We start from the raw sequence: 18,968 nt of genomic DNA, 5'->3' as shown, positions 1-18,968 counted from the left end.
TCATTGTTAACGAAGCGACACAGAGTCGCTTATCGAACTTAATTTATTTTTTCGGTTACTACGTTTTCCGAAGTAAATAGCTTGCGGGGTGACCTTTTCAATGGACACCCTACTGTCAGCAAATGATGCTTGTTCCATCTCAATGACCGAAAGACACATCTCGATTGTTCTTGCAAACAATTACAGGAAAGAATAAAGACAAGCCGCACGAACGTAACATCTGCAGCAATAATTCACAGTATGCAGTACTAGAAGGAAGAAGAAAAATACCGAACAAAACTTGGTGATAATCATGATTACAAATGATATAATTTGTCCAAGCATCCGATACTTAACTATCATTAATTAAAATAAGACGCCTGGAGGCGTTCGTGCGGGATGTTGTGGTCGATGCAAACATTAGGGCAGAACACAACCCCAAAAAGTCCTATTGACAATAGTAAATAAGGTTGTTTGACAAGTCCTTACCAAAAATATTACATACACACACACACACCCCCCGGAAGATGGAGAGCCGAAAAGCTTGGGACAAGCCATTCAGTGAGGTTGGCTGTAGTGAAATAACTATAAATCTTAATAAACATGAAAATCTTAATAAAATCGATGTAATTTTAACTCATTTCACACTTGTTCACAATTAAGTTCATTGTAAGCACAGTTAAAGCGAGAGGTAATGAGCTCCAGCTTTGCACACTATTTCCTTACGTTTGTCCTTATAATTCTAATTGCTGTGTAGATGAGTACTTGAAATTATCAAACGATAGCCAATTTGCACTGTAATTGTTCTTTCTAATCAACACATGCCAAAGAAAAATTATGTATAAGGAAAAAGGATGCATGAAAGCACTCGCAAATAGCTAACAAGTTAAAAATTTTAAACAACCCTGAGGTAGAAAGGAAAGGAGAAAGTTAATAAAATTTCTAGACGTAACTTAGTAAAGTGGAGAATCTTCAAAATGTTGCTTAGCAAGGAAATTGTAAACCTTTGCTAAGAATACGACGAATTTCAAGTTTACGTTCGTATAAATATGCATCACAGACCGGCGTAAAATGACGTGTTATTTTCTACAAAAAGGTTATTATGGGCGACATTAATTAATTTTTATAAGCTTATATGGTCGTGACTGTTTTCGCTTAGAAACTGCTGTCAACTGAACTCTGATTGGTAAACTAACGTTATCTACAAACTAAGTTCAACACAACAGTTGGAAGAAAACTTTTGTTTGAAGCAGTGTACATAAAACCTGATTACATGTAACACTTACCAAATCCCTCTTTTCTGGCTGTTTTGAGCCAAACCACAAACGTAGTCTTGTCCTCTGTCGAATAAGCTGTTTACAACTTTTTCACAGGCGAAGAAGGAAAAGCATCAGCGAGCAAAACAATTTTCAAATGCTTTTCTCCGAGAAACGAAAAAGTGATATGACGCAATCACTACTGCATGCAAGCTAGATGAGTGGTAGCCTTTTTCCAGGTTCTCGCCCGGCTCTAGGTATCAACTTTCCTCGCTCGTTGCTAGGCTATCACAAATGGAAAAAATACATTTGTTCTACCTATTCTAACTCTGATAACCCAGCAAACGCTCAATTGAAAACAAGGCATTTAGTTGCTTGCAGCCGTCAATAAAGGCCAAGTAATACGGGCAATGTTTTCTTTTAACGATACCTGGATTTGTGAAAACATCGGCTCCAGAAATATTGCCTTTTGTTAGTTTTCCTCGTGAGATTTTATTCAATTATTTGTTATTTTTTTTGGCATTTTTCTTGAAATTCCAAGTCAATAAGTAGAAAGCATACATTAACAGACATTTACAAAATGAAAATAGTTTTTTCTCTCTCCCCTCTCTCCCTCCCTCCCCTTCCTCCCTCCCTGTTTTGCTAACCTAGCCCCACTCTTTCTCTCTCGAACGTCTTTTCACCGCACAACGATTTGGCTTTGATTTCGGCGCGCGCTCTGAGCTCAGAACTAAGTCATTTGACCTAGCGTTTTGTTTGGCTTCCTTAAGCAACGTTTTACCGAGGACATTCTGATGAAGTCTAGTGGGGGAAGAATAAGAAGTCTTACGAGTGCAGTTCCTGCCTCGTCTAAAATGCTTCCTACCTAAGAATTGTATGAAAATGAAAAAAGTTCTGTTTGTCGTTATAACATCTGAAGCTTTTAAGATGGACAGTTGAGGTTATGTTTTACATGTGTACAAATAGTCTCCCATCTATTGCCGGTATCTTACATTAATAAACATTAATTTTACGAAATGCATAGAACATATTATTGTTGGTTGATGATAGTGTGACAAGATATGAGCGTGACAAGCCAGACAAATTCGGTTGTATAAACGTTCAAGGTGTAGTTTCAATTATTAAATATAGTGATGGGCCTAAAACAATTCTTTTGTGCATAAAATATGTAGCACCAATACATGCTTTCATTGCTTTCGCTTTTATAGATCATTGAACTTTGTGCCTATAGTATCCTTCCAATACGGGCTAACAAGTAATAGCGTTATGCTATGCCTTACCCGCCAACCTATTGCACTTTTTTAGTCTTAGTACCGAACGTCATCATACTGATCAAACATGAAACGAAAATTATAGCTCTCCTACTTTAATTATAAGATTAAAGTGGGTTTTCCCTAAGGGAACGATAACAAACTGTTACTTGAATTAGTCCGCTTTTTTATAGCGTCACCTGTCAATCACAATTATCTTTGAGAGATGTAAACAAACGACAGCAATATTACTCCATAGGAAAATTCTTAAAAATACGGCAAGCTTGCTCTCTTTTTGCTACAATTTTCATGCAAATGTGTTGATTTGTCATTGAATTCTTCATACATGTCATTAATCTGTCAAATCACCCTGCCGTTACCGACATTCACAACAATACTCCACAAACGCTTGTCTTTTTGAATAACAAATACCTCAAAGCAATTTAATTTAATGCACATTTATGGAGTAATGTCCCATTTCAACCTTAAAAGAGCAATGATTTTATAGATTGGAACACTACAGTGTTCACTAGCTAAAGTAGATTTAGAAAATGTGCTTACTTTAGTTTTGGCAATATTTAAATACCCTATTTTAATAAAACAAAAATGGAGTAATGTTGTTCTCGGCGGTGGAGTATTGATGTAAGCGATAAGGAGATCCAGTTGGTAATGTTGCGGTTGTCAGGAAGTCAATTACTGTGTTGGGAAATCAGTTGAGCAAAGCAATGTCCACAAGGCACTAATTGTAGTTTTTCTGCTGGGGGAATTTGTCGCCAGAAATGGAAAAATTATATTGCAAACGGACATTCATCATTGCGGTGTTTGAGTGGCAAATTGCCCCTTCTTTATTAAAAACAATTGGCGCGTCAGCCGTACTTTGGAAAAGGCTTCTCTTATTGGTTTTTTCTCTAGATCTGCTTTACTATAGGTTATTAAATGCACTAGTAGCCACTCGCGCTCCCTAACGTGGTGGTCACTAAGGCTTGCCATATTGTAAACACTAAATGACACGGACACCACGCCACTCCTCGAGATTAGTGTCTCTATCGACTGATGTAACTATCCGCACATCCTCCCCTCACCACCCTAAAATAATATTAAAGACTGAAAATGGACACTTGCATTCTGTTCCGCGATGAACTTTGTGGTTTACAGTCATATCAAAGGCAATAGCAATAAGTGATAAGAATATGCTTCACATGAAGGTATTTAGAAAACTACACTTCTTTTAAAGTAAACATTAATTGCAAAAAGAAACCCATTCCTTTGGGAAACATGGAGAACAACATAACATAAACTGTAACTCGCCTCAAATGTTAGAAATGAGGTGTGCAAAATGTTCCTAGAAAACTTTCATTAAGTTTAGAGACCCGACGACCACACCCCATTTTGGCAGACAATCGACGAAAAAAATCTTGGGAAGATCCCAAAGTTCTACTTCGATTCGACCTTCCTCCCCTCCCCTGTTTCAATGTTGAGCTTCAAAAGTGAATCTTTACGCATATATGAATTGTGGGGAGTCCAACATTGAACAGGGGGGCAAGGGGGAAGGGGAACTGATAAACAAAGGCCTCAACATACAAAAGTAATGAACGTGCCGATGTCTTTATTTCATACCCACTTTCTGTAGCCTTGTTGAGTAACCTTCCCAAAACATTTTGTCGATGATTGTAGTTCTCTTTTGAGCTAAACGGGTAATTTTCAGTTTTTCGGGCAGAGACTGAGGGTTGCATATTGTGAGCTTTGCTTGAAGAGTTACAGTCTTTGGCCGTAGAAAGTAGGTCTTAGAGATGATTTTTAGTCAGGCAGCGTGAAATCATCTGAAATTTTTGACCCGGCCAAAGACTTAGTTTATTTTCTTGCTGAAAACCGCTGTATGTTGTTCCCCGTTCAAATATTTTTGTCAACATCTGGGACTTAAAGTAACATGGCGAAACACGAGCAAGATTTTCAAAAAGCGTGAGTTTGGAAAGCTATTCGATTATTTTTCACCCTTATAACTGTAGCTTTGTTAGGCTAGTGATCGATTAGTCGAGAAGTGCGATTTTGAGTCGAAATAATTTCCAGATGTTCGTTTGGCGTGATTCGCGTTGCGTTATGAATATAAAATGAAGACGAAAAATCAATTTAAAACGCTCTCTTGCTTCGATTAAGCCGATTCTGTTGTAGAAAACTAGACTTGGGCGCTAAAAGATCGGGTTTGGGGTGAGATTTAAGATGCGTTGGCGCCGTTAATAATTGCCAAATGTTACACTTGTTTTGTCGGATCACAGGTCATGTTTCATTTCACTCAGATGTCAATGTCATGTCTAATTCGAAAGAAAAGCCCCTCTTTTCTCTTGCATAATATATTCTGACCTTACTTTCTTGTGATGAACCGTAACTGAAGTCTTGTTAATGACTAGCATATTCCCTCAGCCTAGAAAGTCTCAAAATGTGTCCAATTTCTGGGGGCTATTTTTTCATAAATCCAGGTATAACTTGTCGCGCAACAATGTTGCCGTGCAAGTTGCGATTGTTGGTTGCCCGTATTACCACCTCCACGCGCAACAAATTTTCATGTTGCAGAAAGTGGACGCTCTATCTACTTTCTGCAACATGAAAATTTGTTGCGCGCGGAGGTGCTAACACGGGCAACAAACAATCGCAACTTACAATGCACCTTTGTTGCAAGACAAGTTCAAAGAGAACGTTGCCCGTTTTACCTGAATTTAACTAAACTATGCTCTTAAAATGGACTATTTCATTCTAAAAAGTGACGTGAAAAGCTTTTATGTAATTTTTAGTAAATCTTATTGTATTTCGTGTTGAAAACGTCTCACCCTAGGGCTGGCAATTTCCATTTGCTAATATTAATTAATATTCTGCGATCAGGCTCTTTATCTTTTAGTTTCCCTTGGCAGAATCCTGGACGTCTTGAGAAAGTCTACCACCCACTCTTTTGATTGATTCACGGTCATCGCATCAGCCAATCAAAAGGACTTCTGTTGCACGATACTCGCGAGTTCTCGCGTACCCTAATGTTGGCCGACTAAACTTTTCTTGCATATTGTTAATTTTGGCCTGGAGAGAGCGATTAAGCAGTTTTTAAGGTGCCAGAAAGGTGTTTTGTCTTTGGAAAGCCTGCGAGCTACTGATATGACTTTAGAGGGATTAAGAATCGCGTTTACGGCAAACGGCAAACACAAGATTCGCGTTTATGTTTTCTTGAAATAAAGAGTACAAAGATGAGAATAGTGCAAACTAATTCTGGCCTTTGATGCTAATGAAAAACTACTCGATTTGACAGAGAAACTGCAAGCGGCAAATACAGGATAAACATGGTCACGTGGTCATATCTCACGTTTGCCGTTTGCCGTAAACGTCATTCTTAGCCTTCCTAACGCCAACGGCTATGCGAAGGACAGAGAACACAAAAAAGGGTGAACGTTCTACTGGAATACCGAAATATTTGTATAACGATAAAATGTATCGCATGGAATATTAGTATTTCAGTACACAGTAAACGCAAACTTCCTCGTTGTGTTTTGCTCGTGGGCATCACAGGAGAATCTTTCATTCAAATAAGCCAATCAGAGCGCGAGTTACAACGGATGCAAAATAATAATAATAATAATAATAATAATAATAATAATGATTAATCAGCCATATAATAATACCAGAAAATATATAACTGATAATAATATGTTGATAATTAAAAGCTTAGAGTCTCTGTTCCAGAAACAAGAGTCCAATCCCGAATTTAGACTATACCTTGTAATCTACCATACGTTTGACTGTGTTTTAGGCCTTTTCCATTTTATCAGAAGCAAAAAATGAAGATGAAAGGAAAAGACAAGTCTTAGTGGATTTTTACGCCGAAGCTAAGGACTTCCTGGATACAATAGATGAACAGCTTTTAAATCTGTTACAGAAGCACGTAGGCAATGTTGAAGAAAATATGACAAATCACACAGCACAACTGGAACAGAAGGAGTATTTTCTTCTTGTGGCAGGTAGAATAGTTAAATTTAAGTAACCAAGCTTCAGTTTAATTTCATAAAAAAGAGTAGCCACACCAGATACAGCACTTTATAACTAACATCGACATAGGAAAATATCATTCTAATGTTGTTATTGGTATTGGGATTCCTGTGGTCGGGTCTTATCAGCACAAAAAATTTTAGATCAGTTTTACGCTCATGTCAGAGCGTGGACTAACAAGTGCACCTCGCCCCATCTCATCTCGGTCTTTGCCGGGGCCGACCCCTCGGTCTTGTTTCCGCGCACGTAGTCTCCCTTTGGCGCAGTCTCGTTTTCACGTACCATGTACTCTTCAACTTTGTGTTGAGACAAATTTAGAGGGCAAGAAAGTGTTCGACTGTGTGTGGCTGGAATCGTTGTAAATAATCGCTTAAATGTTTTTATCTTTTCGAAGGATGGAATGTTGATGTGAACCTACTTATCTTCGGTTAAGAACAAACATCCTGTCATGCTGAATAAGACAAAATATGAACTCGGTAGAGCTTGTGATAATGGCGGTCAGAAGATTTTGACAGAATGACGATGGCAATAGTTTTTTCTTAGTTTGCTTATTTTTATAATAATAATGATGATAATGAAAATTATAATTAAAGATGGTGATGATGGCGGGCTTATTCTCTTTCTGTTGTTGTCTTACTTCTCTATCTTCCCCCCGGAGGGGGGGGGGGGGGGGGTACTTCCATATATGGGCTATATAGGTACGTGCCGCGGAATAGAGTATGGTTTTTGAGGTTCTCGGTCCTTACAAAGGGTATCTTTTTTTACCCTTTTGTTACGGTATTACTAGTGTGGCCCTTAGATAGGGTAGCTAAATTGTATTATCTAATAATGAAGTGTGAAAACGCCCGCCTAATGGGGTGTCATTTTCTAGGTTTGGGCCTTTACAAGGGGATTAGTTTTCGCCTTTGCAGCCCTTAAATAGGGTAAGGGTTCAAGAAACTTCGCTGCACACCCCTATCCCAAATTCGCGGGAGTACCCCCCCAGGCTATCTTTTAATTTAAATTGATCTGAAATTTTCAGCTGGCTTTTCGGTATTACTGAGCAAATAAAAACATCCTGACAATTTTTTGTCGCTCCAATTTTTGTTGCTCATTATCGACTGGAAATAATTGATGCAATTATTAAATCACCCAAGAAAAGCCAAGATGGAAACGGACAATTTGATATTGTTTGTTTTTAAGACTTTGTCTTTTATTTTTCTTATTCATTATTTTCGTACTTGTTTGATAATAATAATAATAATAATAATAATAATAATAATAATAATAATAATAATAATAATAATAATAATAACAACAACAATTATCCGGGGAGCCCACTCGCCTTGGCGGTTTTCAGTAGTGCCCTGCAGAGATATTTTTATTTCATTCTGTGTTATTTTTAGAATGGTGTAGTGATTATTGACAGCCCAGGAGTTGGAGAATCTGATGAGATGGACGAAATGGTGATCCAGTATCTTCCTCAGGCCTTTGCCTTCATTTATGTTATCAACTGTACAAACGCTGGTGGAATTCAGAAAGATAGAGTAAGTATTTATCAACAACTATATATCTGGCAAAAAGCAACCTATCTATGTCCTGAAACAATTATATGAAGCCGGCGCCAAGTTCTTCGTGCGCGAGTCACGATTGGACTTTTTTACGATATTGTCTTTACTGTTGTTCTTGGTTGACAGCCAATTAGAGATTAATCTATTAGCAACTGGTCTTCCCTGTTCCGAAGGCACTATTACTTTTATGACAATGCCACTTGGAACGTCCAAAGAAGTCTCCTTTGTGGTCTAGATCGAGAACTGATGACATCATTTAACGTGTTAATTACGTCATAATTGACAAATGGCAGCCTTCTTGGATCCATCACCTTGGATTTCCCCAATTCTTCAGGAAAGCGCCAGAATTAAATTACCGTTAGGTAATCAAAACCAATAAAGGAACACTAATATGAGCTAAACTGAACATAAAAGTTTGCTCGATTATTTAAAAAGGTGCAGTACTTGTTAAAATTCGCCGCCGGCAGAATCCAACCTCCGCTCCCCCCTCCCCCAAGAGCAGATAAGGCTAAGAAATGTTGTAATTCACAATGGACTGAACTGACTGAACTGGTGGCAATGTGCATAGATACTGTTTTGACCATCTGCCAGTTTCTTGTCTGTTATCACAGAAAGGCGGGATAAAGCAGAATTAATATAGCTGAGCTGATATTTCTTTTTTACAAATAGATACTCCACTTTGTCGTGCGTCTGTACTCTGATAGCGCACAGATGACGTAAAAACGTGGTGAAAACAAAGAAGTATGCTACGAGCCACAGGCGCGTCTCGTGACTGATGTTCTACCACGTTTTGACGTCTTCTGTGAGTTATCAGAGTACAGAGCCACGCAAAATGAAATCTTTTTGTTTTATACAATAACCAAGACATTTCGTGAGCGAGCATCACGTAGACTGAGAAAAGGGCAACAAGTTTAATTTCAAGCAAATTTCTAGACTACTGCAAACATGGAATTTTATCCTCTTAATAAGAGTATAATCGGAAAGAATTTCACTTGTATTTTTCTCAAATCTATTCGATTCACCGCGATTTGTGATCGATTACCCACCATTACCAGATTTCCATCGTCGACATATTTGGGAAGATATTTCCTTCCTTTTCACATCTCTGCAAAGTTTTAGCTTTTTTAACAGCTGGTTGAGGTCACTTGAAACATGTCTACTTCTCTGGGAAATTTTTGCCTATGTTTGTCCGCTACTATATAACTATAAAACTAACTATCAAAGAAGAAAGACTAAACTGTGCAATCATTCCCCCGTTATTTATGATTTTCAGCTTGAAAAGTTGCTACAAGAAGTACAGAAAGTGTCGCCTGGAGTTGGAGAACAGGAACACTTGTTACAAGAGCATTTGCTATCAAAGTGTGCTTTATTTGTTTGCAACAAGTGGGATCAAGTGCCCCCGAAGGAAAGAGAAATCGTAAAAAATCACGTGACCGAGAAACTGCAAAAGATTTGGCCTGGAATTGATCTAGAGTCACAAATTATCTACATATCAACCAAGAACGCAACTAAAGTCCAAACCTGCGGTTACATTACCGAAGACTTTTCCTCCCTAATGGATGGTATGAAGAGCGTGATCTTGAAAAGCATTGAAATGAGACTGGAAATTCACTGGAGGTACGTACTGTGCGTCTGTCTGTAAAACTAAACGAGTTGTATTTAGACCATGCAAGTTGTTTCAGTGATGTAAGCACGGGAAGCTCTTTCAAAATACACGACAGTGACAGAACTTGCTTCAATCGTTTTCCAAACTTAATTCATAAATAACTTTTTAGATACAGTTTTTTGTGTACTTAATCTTACAAATGTACCGAGAACTTTTATTAAAACTAGACTTTAGAAATTCGGCGTCTGAAAAAGTTGAATCCTATTCGTGAAACAAAGATTTTCAACAAGCCTGGCACAACAGAAGGAGAGCATTTAAAGCTGGCCTTCAGTGGACGTATGTTGTAAGCTTGAACCAGCCAGAACAAAATCAGAGTGTGCTTTGGGCTTTCTCCTCATAACCGTTTTCTCATCTTTTAATACACAACTCAGTCAATACAACCGCATGTCTTGCGGCTCATTTTTCCTCACACCATTCTCATTGTATGCGTTGTCAGTTTTTATTTTTCAGTGAATAAACACCAAAATAAAAATTGAGAGAATTCTACCGCGAAGGTAGAGTAGTCGCGTTGAGTTTTATATTTAAGTGCAGCTAATGCTTCCGAGAGGTGAAAATCCAACCAGTTAAAGGGCATTTTTACGTCTGTTTTCTAACTTTAGGGAATATTTTTTTTATAATGTATGTTATTTATTGTTGTAGATGGCTTGATTACCTTCTTTCTCGAATTGTATTTCAAGCAAAAGCGTTTGTGATGAATGCCTGCAGGGACCGTGAAAAAGCCCGCGAGATGATAACACAGATTCTTCATCGATTGGATGCGATTGACAAACAGCAAGACAAAGTGATGGCAGATCTTCGGAAATATTTAAAAGAGCGTATCGATGATACGGTGCAGCGGCTCTCCAAGTACCTGTTATCTGCAGAAGTGATAGCTCGCTTTACAACATGCCACCCTGAAATTCCACACTGGGAACTGGGAATGTTCGGAGAGACACCCCCCAGCGTCCAAAATTCTACTATCAAGACGGTTTCAAGAAATCATACAGGAGTGGGAAGAAGAACACCGGGTATTTACAAATGCTCGTCGAGACCTTTTGCAATATTTTCAGCAGCGCTACAGCTTTGTTAAGGAACAGCTCCAGAAATTACAGATTGCCGCGACAGTTGATGGCCTCGTTAAAATTAATTTACCGATAGACGTCAGGGTCTGGTACCTTCTTATTTTTTTTGGGAGAGAACACATAATCCCAGAAATAAGGGATATGCTGGACATGATGGAAAGCACCAAGGAATCCTACCCGGCCTACAGGTGCAATACATTCAGCCAATTGGCTGCTGACTGTCTCGCTACTGCTACGCACGAAGATAACCTTGTGTTGATGGTACAAAAACAATTTAAACACGCTGAGCTCTTCCTAAAACAAATCGAGTCCCGCATTCCAGAGCTGATACAAGCAGACAAGATGCTCTATAGAGAACTTATCGATGAGTCGCGCACGAAGAAAGAAGTACAGGATCTCTATCGACCGACCATGGACCGTGGGTCTGAATTCAGAGGACGACTGATGGAGTTTGGAATCAAAGAAGTTTGTGCCGTCGACGTGAGTGCTGAGGAGCTGGAATGGAAAGAGGATTATTCGTCCCTTCTTGGCAGTGGCGCGTTCGCTGCAGTTTATCAAGGAACAATGTCAAGAAATAGAAACGCGAAAACGGTAGCATTGAAGGTGTGCGCAGTCACGTGCTTGATGCCCGTAATGCATGCAGTCTCATGAAGGAGATGGAAACTTTGAGGTAAGCAAATTAGGGGCTTTTGAACTTTTTCGGGGGAAATAATTCAAAGGTCATCATATATACTCTTTTTTATATAAGAATTTGTTTTATACGAATATCGAGGCTGCAAATACAATACAATGATATCTTTTTAACTAAACGGCTATAATCTAAGAATATTCACAAGTATATTTTCAGCCTAACATCGGCGGAAAAATAAGAATATTCACCCTGGGCCGAAAAAGTAATATACTTGAAAAAGAAAAGAGTGTATCCATGTAATATAAAGTCACACAAGACCTAGCTGTCACGTGGAGTGTGGCATGAAACAAGAACTATCAATTCAAAATATGCTACGATCAACAAACTGTTATCACGACCAACCATCATATTTTTATAACTCCTGGTCGTAAGTAGAAAGGAAAGGGAGTCCACTTGACTCGCTCGAAATCTAGTCGTGAGAGACTTAGGAAGCGACTAGTAAGTCGCTAGTGAGGATAGAAATGGTTGCATGGATTTCGTGGTCACGGGTAGAAAAGAACGAGGCATATTTTAAAAAAATTGGTTAATTAACAATTATTCCACGAGCGCGCGTTGGATATGAGATGATAGATAGCCAACGAGGCGCGTAGCGCCGAGTTGGCTATAATCATCTCATATCCAACAAGCGCAAGTGGAATAATTGTTTTATTAAAAACAACCGAGAAATATTGCTAGATCTTGCTGATTTCGCTGTGCAAGAACGACCAGAAGGCAATTTAATGGTCGCCATTTCTCGGCCATGGTATAATTGCTCATATACCATGGCCGCTAAGCCAATCAAATCCCTCGAATTGCATTATACAATGATGCAGTTTTTAATAACTTCGATTAGACTTCTGCTAAGTTTATCCAATCATACTTATTAACAGCTGGTGTATATTGGGCAAGTATCAGGCAGCTGTTAAAAAAGTCCAATTAGAAATTCAAATAAGTCTTTGTCAAAAGTTTTTTTAACGAGTTTACGAGATATAACTGCTTTACAAATTTGGTTGCTTTTGTGGAAAAACATTATTCTGACTCTCTGGCCAGGGGATTTAAATTAGAACTTGACTTACGGAACTTTTATGTACTGCCTATCATAAAAAAGTAAAATCACAGTGTGCGATAAATTCTATTGATGCAAACATGTATGTCTTTTGTACATGTGTACTTACATACAATTCAATAACAGAATTCTCATGTGATCAGGTAAATAATTAACACAACGGGTTTATTTTGATTTTGCAGGAAATTAAACCACCCAAACATTGTAGAGTTTTATGGAATGTCATTGCTAAGGAAGAAAGACACCGTACGAGTGATCTTGGTGATGGAAAAGTGCAAAGGTGACTTAAAGAGTCACATCTTTGAGTCCGCTCCAGGAAAATCCGAAGACCCTAATGTCGTCAGAATGACATGCCGTTGGGTACAAGAGATCACTGATGCTTTGGCCTACATACATGAGCAAGGAATTGTCCACAGGGACCTCAAGTTGGAAAACATCTTGGTACGTATCATGGTTGTTTGGACTTTTAACAAACAATCCTTTCAATCCCCTTTCTTTAACTTCAAATATCCCAAACTTTTTACTTAGACAACCACCAACTGGAAGTCATGATGTATTTTCCTCTAAGTGTGACGTTATCATACATCAAAGACGAAATTTTTGGACGTATTATTTTCGCTCTAAGTTTCACAGTCATTAAATAAATGATCTCCCAGTTACGTAGAGAGGAAGGAATCCGTCCCCTTCCCTCTCGTCCCAGTAGGTAACACGTAACCCTCGTTATAGAAACAGGATACCCTCTGATACGAAAACAAGGCTTCGACTAGGTTATAGCCTAGCCTGCGAGCAAGCCCAAGAGAGCTTGCTCGAGGCTAGTTATAACCCTGCCAAACCGCCAAACCCTGCCAAATCTTAATTATGATTGGCATTTCTAGCAGAGCCCAGAAGGTAACGTCCCTCACGAACAGCAAAACATCTATAAAGAAAATGTGACCACTGCCTATATAGTATTTTAAGAACGCACAAATATCTCGTTCGTCGGTCGTTGTTAACCAGCTAGTGTGAACATTACCTTTACGAGGGTCCGTAAAGAAAGTAGTCTTAGGGAGTTTTTACAGATTCCAAAAAGAATGCGTTGAATGTCTGATCGAAATTTTACAAGACGAGAAAAAATTCCGCTTCTAGCCTCTTTAAAGGATCTTTACGCAGTACCATGTAAAATGGTTGTTACGCAAACTGAAAGAAATTCGTAAGATGTGTAAATTAAGGATCCTAGCTTGTTTTCTTTACGGCATCAGTTTCGGATGAGTAAGCTTGGGATTTCATGCATTAAGAAAAGGGACCACGAAACTTGTTTAAAAAAAACGACCAATCACTTCTCTGCCGAGCTAGCCTGAAAACAGAAGTACAATGTTTTTCACTACGCGTGCGTTCGTGGGGGCGGTAATGAAACAAGAAATTCTATACAGATAGGATGAGCAATACTGTTCTTTGTGGTTGACAAAATGTGAAGTACATTTCTGAAAAGAGATGCAAAACCAACAGCCGAGTTCTTCCCTTTGTTCCGGTATATGGGTGAAGTAGGAGGTGAGGTTTAAATGTAAACAAACAAACAAACAAAAAACAACTAAAAAAAATGGATCTCTCTTGCAACCTACTTTCAGCAGTTTACAGAACACAGTGGCCAATATATCCCTGCCCCACCGTGACTTCCCTTATTTCTAGACCAAACCAGCCTAGTAGAGAAGCAAGTCGAGCCTTTGAGAGTGGGCCCCCACTTTTTTTTACAATATAACAATAGAGTTGATGTTCGCGGGCGTAAATATGTTTTTGGCCCGACTCAGGCTCATTTTAGCCCGAGCCGCAGGCGAGGGCTAAAATGAGTTCTGAGAAGGGCCAAAAACATATTTACGCCCAAGAACATCAACTCTATTACTATTATAATAATTTCAGAGGGCATTCATAAAAGGAATCAAAGACAGTACAGTAAGCGATCGCGATATCTTCTGTGAACGCTGCCGGAATCACGTCGGCGTTTATTTTATTGTGCAAAAGCTTTCGTTGTTACATGATAAAGTTAAAACTTTGGTAGAACACCGCAAATTTTGTCATAAGAATCTTTGCTTCTAAGTTTTCAAAAGGAAAATAACAGAATTTTGTAAACTGCGAAGAAATAGTCTCTTGCGACTGTTAAAATTAATTGTGCAAGTTAACTGAGCTGGTTTCGCTCAAAGAAGACAAGTTACATTCACCTCGCCTCCGGTCGTGGAGCTACTACAGGCATTATTTCCACCCATCGCCCACGAGTTTCTGTATTAAAGTCCTCTTCATCTAGCTCAGACGACTGAGAATTTGCTTCTTCGTTAGGTTTTCCATCGATTTTGTAGCTCAAAACAATCTCTTTGCAGATGGCAGCGCTCCCAGTCAAACAAACAAGAAAACGGCGCGAACAGTTGAATGGCTTCCAATTCTGATTGGCTGGCTACCTTTTTTTCTTCTTTCTTATTGGCTCAGAGCAGCGGGCTAAAATATATTTTAACCCGCTGAATTCTTCATTTTAGCCCGCAAAATACGCCGCAATGCCCGATGAAATTATTATAATTTATATTAGTCTAACGTGACTCAGAATATAATGTTTACAAAAATAAAAACTACTTACACCACATACAATTGTTACAATACTTACAATTCTAACAATACTTAATGTAGTTACAGTACTAACAATACTTACCATACTTACAAAACTAACAATACTTGCAATGCTCACAATACTTACTACTCCTACACTACTTACAATACTAACAGTATTTACATTACTTACAATACTCACGATAAAGTAAGCTAACAATTCACTCTATAGTATGGAGTTATCAACAGAAGTACACCCCTATCCCCCATCCAGTTACCTGAAAGTTTGGATCTGCCACTGGAACAAAACACTAATAAACCGTTTTACATCCATTAAAGCTATCAAATGAGAACTCAGTGAAGATTGCTGATGTTGGCCTGGCTAAACAAGCAGAGGACATCCTAGGTACATTCGCTGGAACGCCTCTTTACATGGCCCCTGAAGTGTTTCATTCCCAACTGTACAACAGCCAAGCCGACATCTACAGCTTGGGAATGATCTTGTGGGAGATGTGGTATGGGAAGCGGGCCCTTATTCCGGTGGAGACGCTGCCAGCACTGTTCGCAATGGTGGATGAAGGCTATCGCCCAGCAGATGTGAGAGGGTGCAAGCCGCCTCCTGACTGCTGGAAAGAGCTGATGGAGAAATGTTGGAAGGGAAATCCAGAGGAACGCCCAACAGCCGAGTCATGTAAAAATGAAGCTAAACTGATTGTGTCTTTCTTCGAAGAAGACCACGAAGCTCCAGCTGACTTTTAGGATGCAGTGGCCTATTTCACTGGAGGTTTGACAAATCTAGTGGCATGTTCCAGGGGCACGGAATCCCTCTGCTTAATTTTGAACTGGTATTTAGTTTTCAAATCAGCAAAAGTACCCTTTGCAAGGCAGTTGATCGCTTTATACTTAAGAAAGGACACATTTAAGACCAAGGTTATCAGAAATTAGTAAACAGCAATTCACTCCTTTTGAACGAGAAGTGTTTGAAAGGACCTACGCTTGAGTTGATACATTTACGTTAAGCTGCAATGGCCAATTTCATCGGAGTTTAGGGAAATCGATGAGCACGTTCCAGGGACACTGAATCCCTCTACTTAAATTTGAACTTGTATTTAGTTTTCAAATGATCAAATGTACCCTTGGCAAGGCAGTGGCTAGATTCATACTAAAAAAGGGCACATTTTAGACCAAGGTCATCAGATATTAATTGACAACAACTCACTGCTTTTGAACGAAAAGCGTTTGGTAGGACCTAGTTTGAGTTAGTGCATTTCTGTCAAGTTGTTGACATTGCCCAATTGACAATGAGGAAAAGTTGGGTGAAGTGTTTGTCAGCCAAAGAAAGGTATCTTCGGGATACTTTTAATGTTGCATGCAAAACCAATCCGTTTATGTAGAATAACGTTGTAGATACGTTGCCACCACAAGGTATGCGTTTTCCATTATAGAACCTACATTATGAAGGTAAACATTTAGACCCTGCCTAGCGAAAATTCCTGGATCCGCCTTTGGCGAAAGATGTATTTCTTGCATTGCTCAAGGCTTGTATTGAAGCTTCCAAGAGAATTGATACACAAACTTACGCCTCAGAATTGGAGGGAGAAGCGTACCATTGAATGTCACGTTCTTGTTACATTTTAGCTTTTTTAGCTTTATAACGTATTTTGTGTGATACTTGTTTAAGTTTATAGATGCTTGTTTGCCAGTTCTTAGAATTACGAAGAATATGAAGCAGTGGAAGAAAGGATGATGTTATTAAAAATTGTAGGGAAAATAAGACTTTAAGTTGGCTGAAAATTTTAACTGATCTGCATGCAGCTTATTAATGGATCGATTTAACACAATAGCATGAGTATTTCGGAAGTTTGGAAGTACTTCTAACAAGTTTAATTACTTGCAATCCATCCTATTAAACAAGTTGATGTTTTTTTTCCGAATAACAGCTTCAGGATGTTTTACAAAAGATCCAATGATTTACAAAGTCAGTTTCACATTTGCTAATTTCTTACTCGTACTTTAGTTTGATTTCAGACTGATTAGTTGGTCAAAAACTTTCATATTTACGAATCAGGTTTCCTTTTTTGGTAGAAAGTTGAAATTTTGACATCTGTGGACAACACAGCTTCATTTTGTTTGAGAACCATTTCGACGAAAAAGCTTTATTTGATTAAAAAAAATAAAAACTGGGAAGTTTTCCCGGATTTTGACCTGTTTTGATAAAAATGATGCAACAATGTCCTCAGTTACTTACGAAATAATTCTAAAACACAAACTGAATTCTTGAAAGGAGCAAATCATGATCTTTTCTAGCGTATTTTGGAACGAAAATGCGAGAACTTGAGAAAATGTTAGGCTGCAACGAAGTTGCAATCCATTCCGATCCAATCCTTCTGTCACTCATTGACAATTTTTGGTACATATTAGTGGTATTAGTAGTATAGCGTTACTTTTTAGTAAGGTAAAACATAATAGTGCTTAACACTAATAAACTTGTATCACTACATGAAAACTAAAATTGAAATGGAAAAAAAAAACAGAAAATTGCAATTAGTGCTAATTGCATGATAGCAAAATTGAATAATTTCTTTTAGGTTTTTCCTTAGAAGTGAATGTTCGTTTAAAATTTACGAATTTGTTATTTTAGAGAACTGAAGAAAGGCAATACATCTTAATACAATTCCTTTTTTAAGCCATCTTTCTGACCAATGAAAGCTAGCTAATTAGCTAATAAGGCTGTATGCAATGGCAGCGTAATGTAGTGATGATGTGTTTAAGGACGGTGCCTACTAATACCGAAGTATTTTTGCGCGGTTTATGACTAGGCGGGAAAAGCAGATCTTAGCAAGGGCTATTGGAATCCAAAAAGAAAATTGGCGGTAACCACGCATTTTTCAGAGATTATTAACCATTAATATCTCTAAAAAACTCGAAAATGTAAAGCAATGTATGGGATTTTTTCCTAAATTGAAGCTTAATTATCTCTGAAAAATGCATGGTTACCCCAAAATTTTTTTTCAGATACCAAAAGCATTTGGTAAGTTCTACTTTCTCCGTATAGTTTTAAGCCGTGCAAAAATATCCCTGTATTAGTAGGCACCACCCATAGGAAACCCGAGTATCTCGCGATGCGCAGAACGTATGCGCAGTAACAATAGTAGGCACCGTCCTTAATATGCACAAACTGCTTTCAGACTATTTTGATCAAGGCCTTATGTCATATGGCTGTGTAATTAATCTTTGTAAAGTAATAAATTCATAATTAAACTTCAGTTTCTTGGTAAGTAAACAGCGTTTATTCCTACAACTAAGCCAATTGTATCCGCAAGGGTCGTAGGAAAAAAAGGCTGCATGGTTTTCCATGCACAAAATATAGCTTGCCTCTAGTGATGATCACGTAGATACGTATTGACATTGACATTGACCGGTCATCACCGCCGACCGGTTAGCTCAGTTGGTAGAGTGCCGGACTACCGTGCGGGAGGTCGCGGGTTCAAACCCCGGCCGGACCACCACTCAGGGTCTTTAAATAACTGAGGAGAAAGTGCTGCCTTTGCTCTGACATCTGCAAATGGTTAGACTTTCTAGTCTTCTCGGATAAACCGTAGGCCCCGTCTCACAATCCTTGTTTGTAAATAACTCGGTGGTACGTTAAAGAACCCACTCACTGTTCGCAAAGAGTAGGGGACGTAGTTCCCGGTGTTGTGGTCTGGTCTTTGTGCGTATATTATCATGGTTGGGTGGGAAAATGTTCGGAGATATTAGCTGCATTAAGCTACCCTACAATCCGAGGGTAAATAAAGATTGATGATGATGATGATGACCCGTATTCCGTGACAAGCGTCTCGGAAAGTAGCCTCCAACGCAGTCATTACCTCCTCCCTG

At 38.7% G+C, this 18,968-nt stretch overlaps 1 pseudogene across 1 annotated transcript in view; it reads left to right on the top strand.

Moving 5' to 3' along the window:
* Nucleotides 1–17,250, top strand: part of LOC146465098 (uncharacterized) — a 92,015-nt pseudogene extending 74,765 nt beyond the window's left edge. The window contains exons 4-8 of the transcript XR_014868371.1: nucleotides 7,894–8,034; nucleotides 9,332–9,675; nucleotides 10,364–11,455; nucleotides 12,704–12,962; nucleotides 15,429–17,250. The product of XR_014868371.1 is annotated as an uncharacterized LOC146465098 (transcript). The remainder of the gene's footprint in view (nucleotides 1–7,893; nucleotides 8,035–9,331; nucleotides 9,676–10,363; nucleotides 11,456–12,703; nucleotides 12,963–15,428) is intronic.
* Nucleotides 17,251–18,968: the final 1,718 nt, after the last annotated feature.

The sequence above is a fragment of the Pavona decussata genome, unplaced genomic scaffold, assembly GCF_977016875.1.
Source record: "Pavona decussata unplaced genomic scaffold, jaPavDecu1.1 SCAFFOLD_157, whole genome shotgun sequence".
NCBI classification, from domain to species: Eukaryota; Metazoa; Cnidaria; class Anthozoa; order Scleractinia; family Agariciidae; genus Pavona; species Pavona decussata.
Note: the sequence above shows the minus strand (reverse complement) of the source record. Positions and strands in the feature narration are given on the sequence as shown.